The 8,779-nt window shown below is 42.0% G+C and overlaps 1 long non-coding RNA gene across 2 annotated transcripts; it reads right to left on the reverse strand.

Annotated features, from left to right (window-relative positions):
• Positions 1 to 571: 571 nt before the first annotated feature.
• On the reverse strand, positions 572 to 8,514 carry LOC147023535 (uncharacterized). 2 transcript variants are annotated; one of them, XR_015059747.1, is made up of 3 exons: positions 8,281 to 8,514; positions 6,099 to 6,234; positions 572 to 1,049 (listed from the first exon to the last, which is right to left on the reverse strand). It is a non-coding gene; the product is annotated as an uncharacterized LOC147023535 (long non-coding RNA). The 2 variants fall into 2 exon arrangements; XR_015059748.1 differs by lacking the exon at positions 8,281 to 8,514 and adding an exon at positions 7,221 to 8,250.
• Between the last annotated feature and the right edge of the window lie 265 nt (positions 8,515 to 8,779).

The raw sequence follows: 8,779 nt of genomic DNA on the forward strand, positions 1-8,779 counted from the left end.
TTCATACCATGACCTAGTTGTGTGCAAATGAGAACCGTTGCTATGGACACCACCGTTGCCTAGCAACAGGACTTTGATAAATCATAAAAAATTTATTTTTTCGAAAAAAAAAAAAAAAAAAAATCGGGCCACGACCGACTGGGCAGTACATTCAGCCATATTGGCAAAAATTTCCAGCCGGATCCTAAGAAAACTGTCGGAGAAGATAGACTTTGAATGAACCCTGGTCGAAAACAATAAAAAAACGAAGTTCGTTATATCTCAGAGACCATGAGTCAGATATACATGAAACTGGTATGGTAGGCTCATGGTATGTCCGCGTTATGTGTGAGAAAGAACCGTTCCTATGGTCCCCTCCGTTGCCTAGCAACGGCCGACTACCCATGTCCGCCTACCGGCTTGTCTGTCTGTCTGTCTGTTTGTTACTTGCAAAATTGAAGATTTTTCAAGTACAGTAAGTCCTTGCTTAACACCGTCGCAGTTAACATTGTCTCATTATTAAGTCGCTGATATATTTGAAAACATTCTCGTTTAAAGTCATTCACCATCCATTATAAAGTCGTTTTGGCTCTAATTTAGTACCAAACTCATAGTTTTCCTCGTTTTAATGAAGCTACAGTTCACATCATACCGTAAATACTGGTGTGTAGGCCGTATCATAAATACTGGTGTATAAGCCCACCCAGAGTATGTGCAGTGCAGGCCTTATATACACCGAGCGGTGCATCGATAACATCGATGTTGTGTCACCCTCTCCGATCTCAGGTGTTTGACAAGTACGGTCGTGATCCACCTGACGAGCTGCCACGTGTTTATATGTTAAACTGATGGAAACATCTTCAACTGTATTGATAACATCAGTGTGTCCTGGGCTGAAGTTATTCAGGTGTGCATGAATCGTGTATGGAAGAAGTCGTGGTCTGGATGTGTCAATGACTTGAAAGGATTTCAAGTTTGAAGATGATGTCTTCGCTTGGAAGAAAGTTATCCTCGGCGAGGCCAATAAAGCGGGTTTTGTTGAGGTGGAAGAAGTCGACGGTACACAACTTCTGCAATCACACAGAGAAGAGATAACCAATGAAGACCTTTCATTAATTTTTTTGTATCCTTTGTCAAGGCTCGTATGAGATCTAAAAGCAACGAGAGATGATGATATTCAATTTATTTATTTATTTATTTTTAAACTTATCCTCGAAATGTAAATATTGTCTTTCGTCTGGCGATAAATTTTTCCCTGGAACCTAACTTCCCTTATTTCGTTCTTATATTATGGGGAAATTGGATTCGCTTAAAGTAATTTCAGTTAAAGTCACACTTTTCAAGAACGTAACTACAACGTTAACCAAGGACTGAATATATTGGTCAGTCGATTTTGTTATTCTGTTTGTCTGTCTGTCTGTCAATCACCTACAGGTCACAATTCAAAAACTATCTTCAAGAAACTTCACGAAGTTTTTTTGTTTGTTTGTTAAATTTGTCGAGGCTCGTGTGAGAGCGAACACACAACGCACATCAAGGGGGCATGAAACAAGAGAGGCGGGAGTGGGAAGGACAAACAGTGGGGAACAGAGACATTATAAAATCAGTGGAAGGGAGAGGGATGGGGCGGAGAACATGGGGTGGAGAAGATGGACATTACAGGGACTTTCATGAAGGAAGGCAGGGAATTTTAAGGAGGTGGGCTTGGGTGGATTAACAGGGGTAGAAAAGATCGAGGATTTGGATGGGGGACGATAAGAGGTGGTGGTGAACAGCTGTTTTGAAGGCCTTGAGGGAAGAATGGGATTGAATAGAGTGATGGAGTTTATTCCAAAGGTGAGAAAAAAAGAGGAATGAAAGAGTGAAGGTGAGCAGTGATACGTAATTTTGCTAGTTTTACCAGAAGGGGGTTGTTGGCAGACCTTGAGCGCCCTGCGGAAATGTGGTGGGGACAAATCACAGACAGAGTTGGGGGGGGGGGGCGAGACTGGAGAGAAGATGGTAGAAGACAGAAAGACCACCGACCAACCTGCGGTGAGAGAGTTAGAGGCCCAAAGACTCAGGCTCACCATGGGAGATACCAATGATCGTAAATGCCTTGGTTTCCACGGCGTGAAGCCGAGAAAGGTGGGAGGTGGGAGCACCAGCCCAGAGGGGAGAGCAGTACTCCATCAGGCTGCAGCCAAAAGCTTTGTATGTGGTCAGGAGCTCAGGTGGGCCGAGGAAGGACTTTGCACGACGGAGGATTCTCAGTCGGCGACTGGCTTTGGAGGTCAGGTTGGGAATGTCACTTTCCCAGGAAAGATCATGGCAGATAGTGAGACCCAAAAGTTTGAAAGAAAGGACTTCTTTCAGAGGGTAGATTTGAAGAGGTAGTCTTAACTAAGAAGTCTATTGATTTGGAGGTCAAAGGTCAAATTTCTAAAATCGTCATTTTTCATCTGATTGACTTGAAATTTGAACAGGATTTGCATATTGTGTCACTGAATTGAGAAACCAACTATTTTTGAGACCAAAATGCCAAAGGTCAACTCAAGGTCAAACTTCTAAAATCATCAATGTTTATCTGAAAAATCTCAATTTTCATCCAATTGACTTGAGAATCAAATAGCAATTGCATCGTGCATTACTGAATTGGGAAACCCACTATTTTAAGGTCAAAAGGTAAAAGGTGAACTCAAGGTCAAACTCCTACAATCAGCAAATTTCATCTGAAAAATCATCAATTTTCATCGCGTTAACCTGAAAATCAAGCAACAATTGCATAGTGCATCACTGAATTTGAAAAACAACTATTTTTGAGATCAAAAGATCAAAGGACAACTCAAGGACAAGCTTCTAAAATCATCAATTTCAATCTGAAAAAAAAAATCAATTTTCATCCATTGACCTGGGCATTGATTGAGTATAAATTTTTATATTCGTGAAATGGACAATTTGATGTATCCATTGCAACAACCTTTGAACCTTTGAAGTGCAAGACAACCTTTGAAAAGGGGGGTGGATTTTGCAAGTGTCGTGCTCTGTACGACGTCTTTTTTAGTTTGTTTGTCTGTCTGGTTGTGTGCAGGATATCTCAAAAAGTTGTGGACGGATCAAGATGAAATTTGGTGGGCAGGTTGGGTGTTTGACAGGGACTAACTGATTCGATTTTCGTGAAGATCCAGATCTGACTACTAGAATTTTTAAAGTGTTTCTTCACCTTTGAGAGAAAGGGCCAAAAACGATATCCAGCATGATATTTCAAAAATGTATTGGGCTCGATATGTTATCGTGGATAAGGCATTGCGGGGCGGAGGTATGCACTCTACCGAGTGCCGTTCTTGTTTCTTTTTATTTTTATTTACAGACGCATTCGGACGGTTTTGTGGTTTTTTTTTTCCTTGTGTATCGAAATCTCCACCAGAGTTCCTCCACAGCTGCAGGCATTTTCAAGCAGCACATGCATGAGAACCCCAATGCTACACACCCCCATCAGTCACTGTACCGGTTTAGTGCTCATTGCAGCTGGGATGATTGATTATATCAGAGCTGATTGATCATTCCTCCAGTTATGAGTGAGTGAGATTATGGTGCTTTCAGTATTTACATATGTTAATTGTTGCTGGTATTGTATGTGGAATGTGTTTGTCAGCCTCGGTGGTTTGCGCGTCTTTCTCTGCCGTTGTGCACAATTCACCAACAAGTAATGAATTCAGTACAGCGAACCAGCAAATCTATTTAAATTATTGGATGGTGCATGTATGTATGTATGTATGTATGTATGTAGGTGTGTTTACATGCATATACTGTATCGAGCGAGTCATAAGTCCCAGGACACGGTTTTAGCTGTTTCTACAAGATTTGTTTATACCATCTACCAGGTTGAGCCATAAACCCCAGGAGTAATAACATATTACAGAAATACATAATACCAGGAGTAATAATAAAATATTACAGTGGGACCCGCTTAATAGAATCACTTTGGGCCGGACAAATTTGATTCTAATAAGCGGGTGATTCTAATATCCGAGTTCACCAGAGTTGTGGAGTATCAAGCGGATCAAATGTCGAGTACACATACGGAGACAAATACTCAGCATTTAGTTTGATTTATATGACACACTTTCTCAAAACAATGTAACTTACTACTGAAAATAAAACAATTACACGTACAGTACATATGTACTTTTCAAAGCAAAACAACATAGGTTTGTCGATGAGTCTACTCTGTAATGAAAAAATTGTCGATTGTTGCCTGCTTTAACGAGTCTGTGGCAATGGCGGTGACCTCCTTGTCAAGTTTGCACAGGAAGGCCATGTCACTGAACCCATGTGATAGCAAACCAAGGCTGATCGTCTTAGCTGCAGACATCATTTCCTTGATGGTCGGGACAGAGATCTCCTCTTCCTCCTCTTCCTCCACTTTAGTGTCTGCGTCATAGTCTGCGTCAGTAGCAATTCCCATTTCGCGTTGGACTGCCGAAACGATGGCTTCGTCTGTGACATCATCGTCTGTGGTTTGGAGAGTGGCGTCCATGTTGACGAAGTCCTGCCATTGGTCGGGATCCATTTGAAGAGGGTTGGCTAACTCGTCGTCGTCATTGCTCTCGACCCTTTCGCCTTCGCTTGCCACTCCGATGAAAATTCTTCCTTTGCGCCAGCAGTTCACTATGCTGGTAGTCTTCACATCATTCCATGCTGCGTCCGTAAACAGCATAGCGTCGAGGATCGTTATCTTTTTCGCCAAGTCACTCGCTGTCATTGCTCCATCCTCGTTGTCAATCTCAGTGAGCACTTTTCGTAGCATGGCACGGCGGTAATGAGCTTTGAATGAACGGATAATTCCCTGATCTAACGGTTGAAGAACAGAGGTTGTGTTCGGCGGGAGAAATGCCACAGTAATGTTCGACAGTTGAAGTGATTGGGGATGTGCCGGACAGTTGTCGATGAGAAGCAACGCTTTCTGGTCATGACGCCTTGAGCTCGCGATTCCACTCATCGAGCCATTCAGTGAAGAGGAAACCTGTCATCCATGCGGAGGAATTGGCTCTGTAGCGAACTGGAATTGTTTTGAGGCCTTTGAAACACCGTGGATTCTTGCTTTTACCAATACCGAAAGGAGGACGCTTAGCACCAGTCATCGAGCAGCAAAAAAGCACCGTGATTCTTTCCTTTGGCTTTTTCCCACCGCAGTGCTGATCTCCCTTGAAGAGGAACGTTCCGTCTGGTAAGGCCCGAAAATACAACCCGGTTTCCTCAGCATTCCAGATCTCATCAGCCGTGAAGCCTTCTACGAGATCCGGAAACACGTGGTCCAGCCATTGTTGTTTCCCTCCTACGTCAGCCGCCGCTGCCTCTCCGTGAAGTTTCTTGTGGACGATTCCATGTCTTTTCTTGAACCGGTCAATCCAGCCGTTTGTTGCACTGAACTTCTTGTTGTTGAACTTTTCCGCGAACTGAGCCGCTTTCTCCCGCATCAGAGGTCCAGAAAGCGGTGCTTCCTTTTCTCTAGAAGTTTGAATCCACTTGACCATTGCTGATTCGACATCGGGTGCGTTGCCGCTTCGCTTGCGTTTTTGAGAAGAAGACGAATCCACTTGACCTTTCAGAATGGCCTCTCGATCTTTCAGAATCTTGCATAGGATCGCCTGGTTAATTTCCAACTTGTCTGCAGCTTCTCGTTGGCTCATTCTGGGCAAAGCGTCATAGTCCCTCAGGATTTGTGCTTTATCAATGTTTGAACGATCCGTCCGCTTTCGTTTTCTGTCCATCGTGGAAATGACGACACGCCTAGTGCTTAGACTGCAGCTGTCAGCCGTCTGCCTATCAGTACAATGACTACCGAAATCACTGTAGTGGCATAGCGTTATTTTTAGCATGACGTCAGCCGCCTGGTGGCAAAAGTTGGAACTGTGCGGCCAGTAGGCGCTGAACTGTCAAAGTGGATGGCCAGCAGCTGATTCTATTAAGCGGGTTTTTGATTCTAATAAACGGGAAAAATTGTGTACATTTAGATACAATGGAATCGGTCTCAACGATTTTGATTCTATAATACGGGTGATTCTATTAACCATGATTCTATTAAGCGGGTCCCACTGTACATTAATACAACAATTACAATACTTCCGTATGCATACCGAGTGCATCCGTATGCAATTTCTTCTTCTTGTTTGTGTTTCTTCTCTCGTGGTACCACATCACTGCTGCCAGCCTCTCCTCCACGATAAATGGACTGGTGTCTGCCATTTTGGTTTCATGTATTATTTGTATTATCTGAAAAAAAAAGAAAAGAAAACTATAAATACATGGAATAAACAAATCTTGTACAAGCAGCTAAAACCGTGTCTTTTGACTTATGATTGTTTTGCATCATTTCTCTTCATCCTCCTCTTATATTGTATCTGCTCCTCTTTCTAAGGTGCAGATACAAAGGTATATTCTATTTAGTGGTTTAGTATGAAGACCCAAAACAATTTTATTCCATTTTGGATTTGCATGGAAATTGATGAAAGAAGACAGGGAAAGAAACCAAGCTCACTTGCTATGAACATTTTGCACGATGCCCTTACTCAAGTTACGAATCGTTTTCAATTTATAATGGATCAAAATACCATCTAATACGTTTGTAATCAAATGCACAATGTTGAAAAATTTGACAAAGTGGAATTTGAAAATGTGTTTCAATGTAATTTATTGCTTCTCAAACTTTCACTGATAAACATCTCTTCAAATTATCCAGGCCATGTAATTAACAACACCAGATTATGATTGTATTGGCATCAGCTTAAAATCTGCTAATTTCAGCACGACCCCATGTTGACTTGTAATTTGCTTTGACACCTGGCCATCCTTCCCTAGAGTCATATCCCATTAAAAAAAGAACAATTTGAGTGGCATCGGCAGCGTTGTCGAGTGCAATGGTTCTTCTTGTTTTGTTTTTCCAGAGTGTGGTATTGGCTGCTTTAGCAGGACAGATAGGCTAATGAATACTGTGGGAAGACATCCGAAACCCACGCCCTCTGAGCCTCCTGCAGGGCTGGGAACAGGCCATGATTGCTCGGATTCTTATCTACTTAAGGCTCCTGGAAACAATGTGGAAATGCTGCCATGCAAACGGCGACCTGCTTTTCACCCTTTGGGAAAAGAGAGGAATCAAACAAGACAAAAATCCTCACCCGCTAAGCCGTAACATCCTAGGCACAAATAAAAAGGACATCAAGCATGCCTCCTTGACTAGCAAAACCACAAATGGTACTCACATTATGCTGGCTGTTCCATCGTCACAATGTTGGACATTTCCAGCTTTGTGCTCAAGTATTCAAAAGCAGAACATTATCAGGACAGTTGTTTTTTTTTTCCCACTAGAAGAGCTAAGATGTACACACTTAAGCAGAGTTCAAATTTTTAGGCAAATGTCAGCATCCCCAAAAAGTTAGGCGTTGAAAAGTGCCCAAATCCTGCAAAAGATAACTTGCAATGATAGGCGTGTGTGCAAGTTTAATTAAAGGATTCTTTCTGACAAACACATGTGACCTCCCCGAACCAACCCTCCCCCCTACAACGAGCCAGCACTGACAGCTCCCTGACAGGTGCACAAAGACCCCCATGTGGTGTGAGGATGATAGTGAGAACAAAACCTCACACACTTTCCTCGTTGTCTTGGCGTGCAGGCGTGCAGGAGTCGCATTCAAATGGCGTGGCAGTAACTGAAAGGGACAGCATCGTGACAGAGCACACGCTGCTTGCGATGAGCTTGGGTCAGACGAGCGAGTTGTCTGGCTTTCTGTCACTGTCTTCAAATATCAATTTGTCACTGCCGTCAAGAGAAACTTTTGCCAGACCCAAACTACTTTTGGCACGTATGTGAGCAAGGAGCTCACATATTAACTGCTTTAATAGGTAACTTTAGTAGGTCCACCTTTAACTCTTTAGTGGCTAATTTATTCCTGGCTATTTATTAGCCACTAAAGAAAGAATTTATTAGCCACTAAGGAATTATATGTGCGCTTTAACTCTTTATTGCCTAATAAATACGTTTAATACGTGTTATCATTGACACGCATGGATGGCATCTGCTGTTAAAGTTACCACGTGAAAGTTAAACCAAACCACAACACAGCTAATCTCCTGGGATAGGGTTTATGTGATATCTCCAAACAACCAATCTGTAACTTAGCTTTTAAGGAACTTAATTTGCACGAATATATAACTGTGGTTGCATATATATATATACATGTATGTATACATGCAGAATGGCCTAGATGTATGCACACTCGGCAGAATGGTCTGTATGTACGCACGTACACACATTTCGCTCACCTGGGTTTGAATCTTGACCCAGCTATAAATTGTCCTCCTGGTGTTTTGCAGGCAGTGCGAGCCATCAATGTGTGTGCCGTCCCTTGAATGGGCATTAAACGGGGCATCACATCTGTTGGCATTAGTTGGTGGATGTTACAGATCCCACGGTGCCCTTTGCGAAGAGAAGGCAAATTATTTCCATCACCCTAACAAAATTTCATATTCCTGCACTGATTGAGTGCTGGGAAGGCAATGGCAAATCATCCGGTACAACCCTCGCCAAGAAACCTGTTCAGCAGCACTAACACTGTATCAGAGTAAGGTACATCAGAATCATATTCAGAATATATATATATATATATATATATATATATATATATATATATATATATATATATATATATATATATATATATATATATATATATATATATATATATATATTGAATTAGTGGTCACAGAAAAGCACAACATGTAATGGTGACATCATGGTGTTACTGTAGATTAGATAATTGAT

Source organism: Eptatretus burgeri, chromosome 7, assembly GCF_056783735.1.
Source record: "Eptatretus burgeri isolate ZD-2024b chromosome 7, Ebu_testis_v1, whole genome shotgun sequence".
Lineage (NCBI taxonomy): Eukaryota > Metazoa > Chordata > Myxini > Myxiniformes > Myxinidae > Eptatretus > Eptatretus burgeri.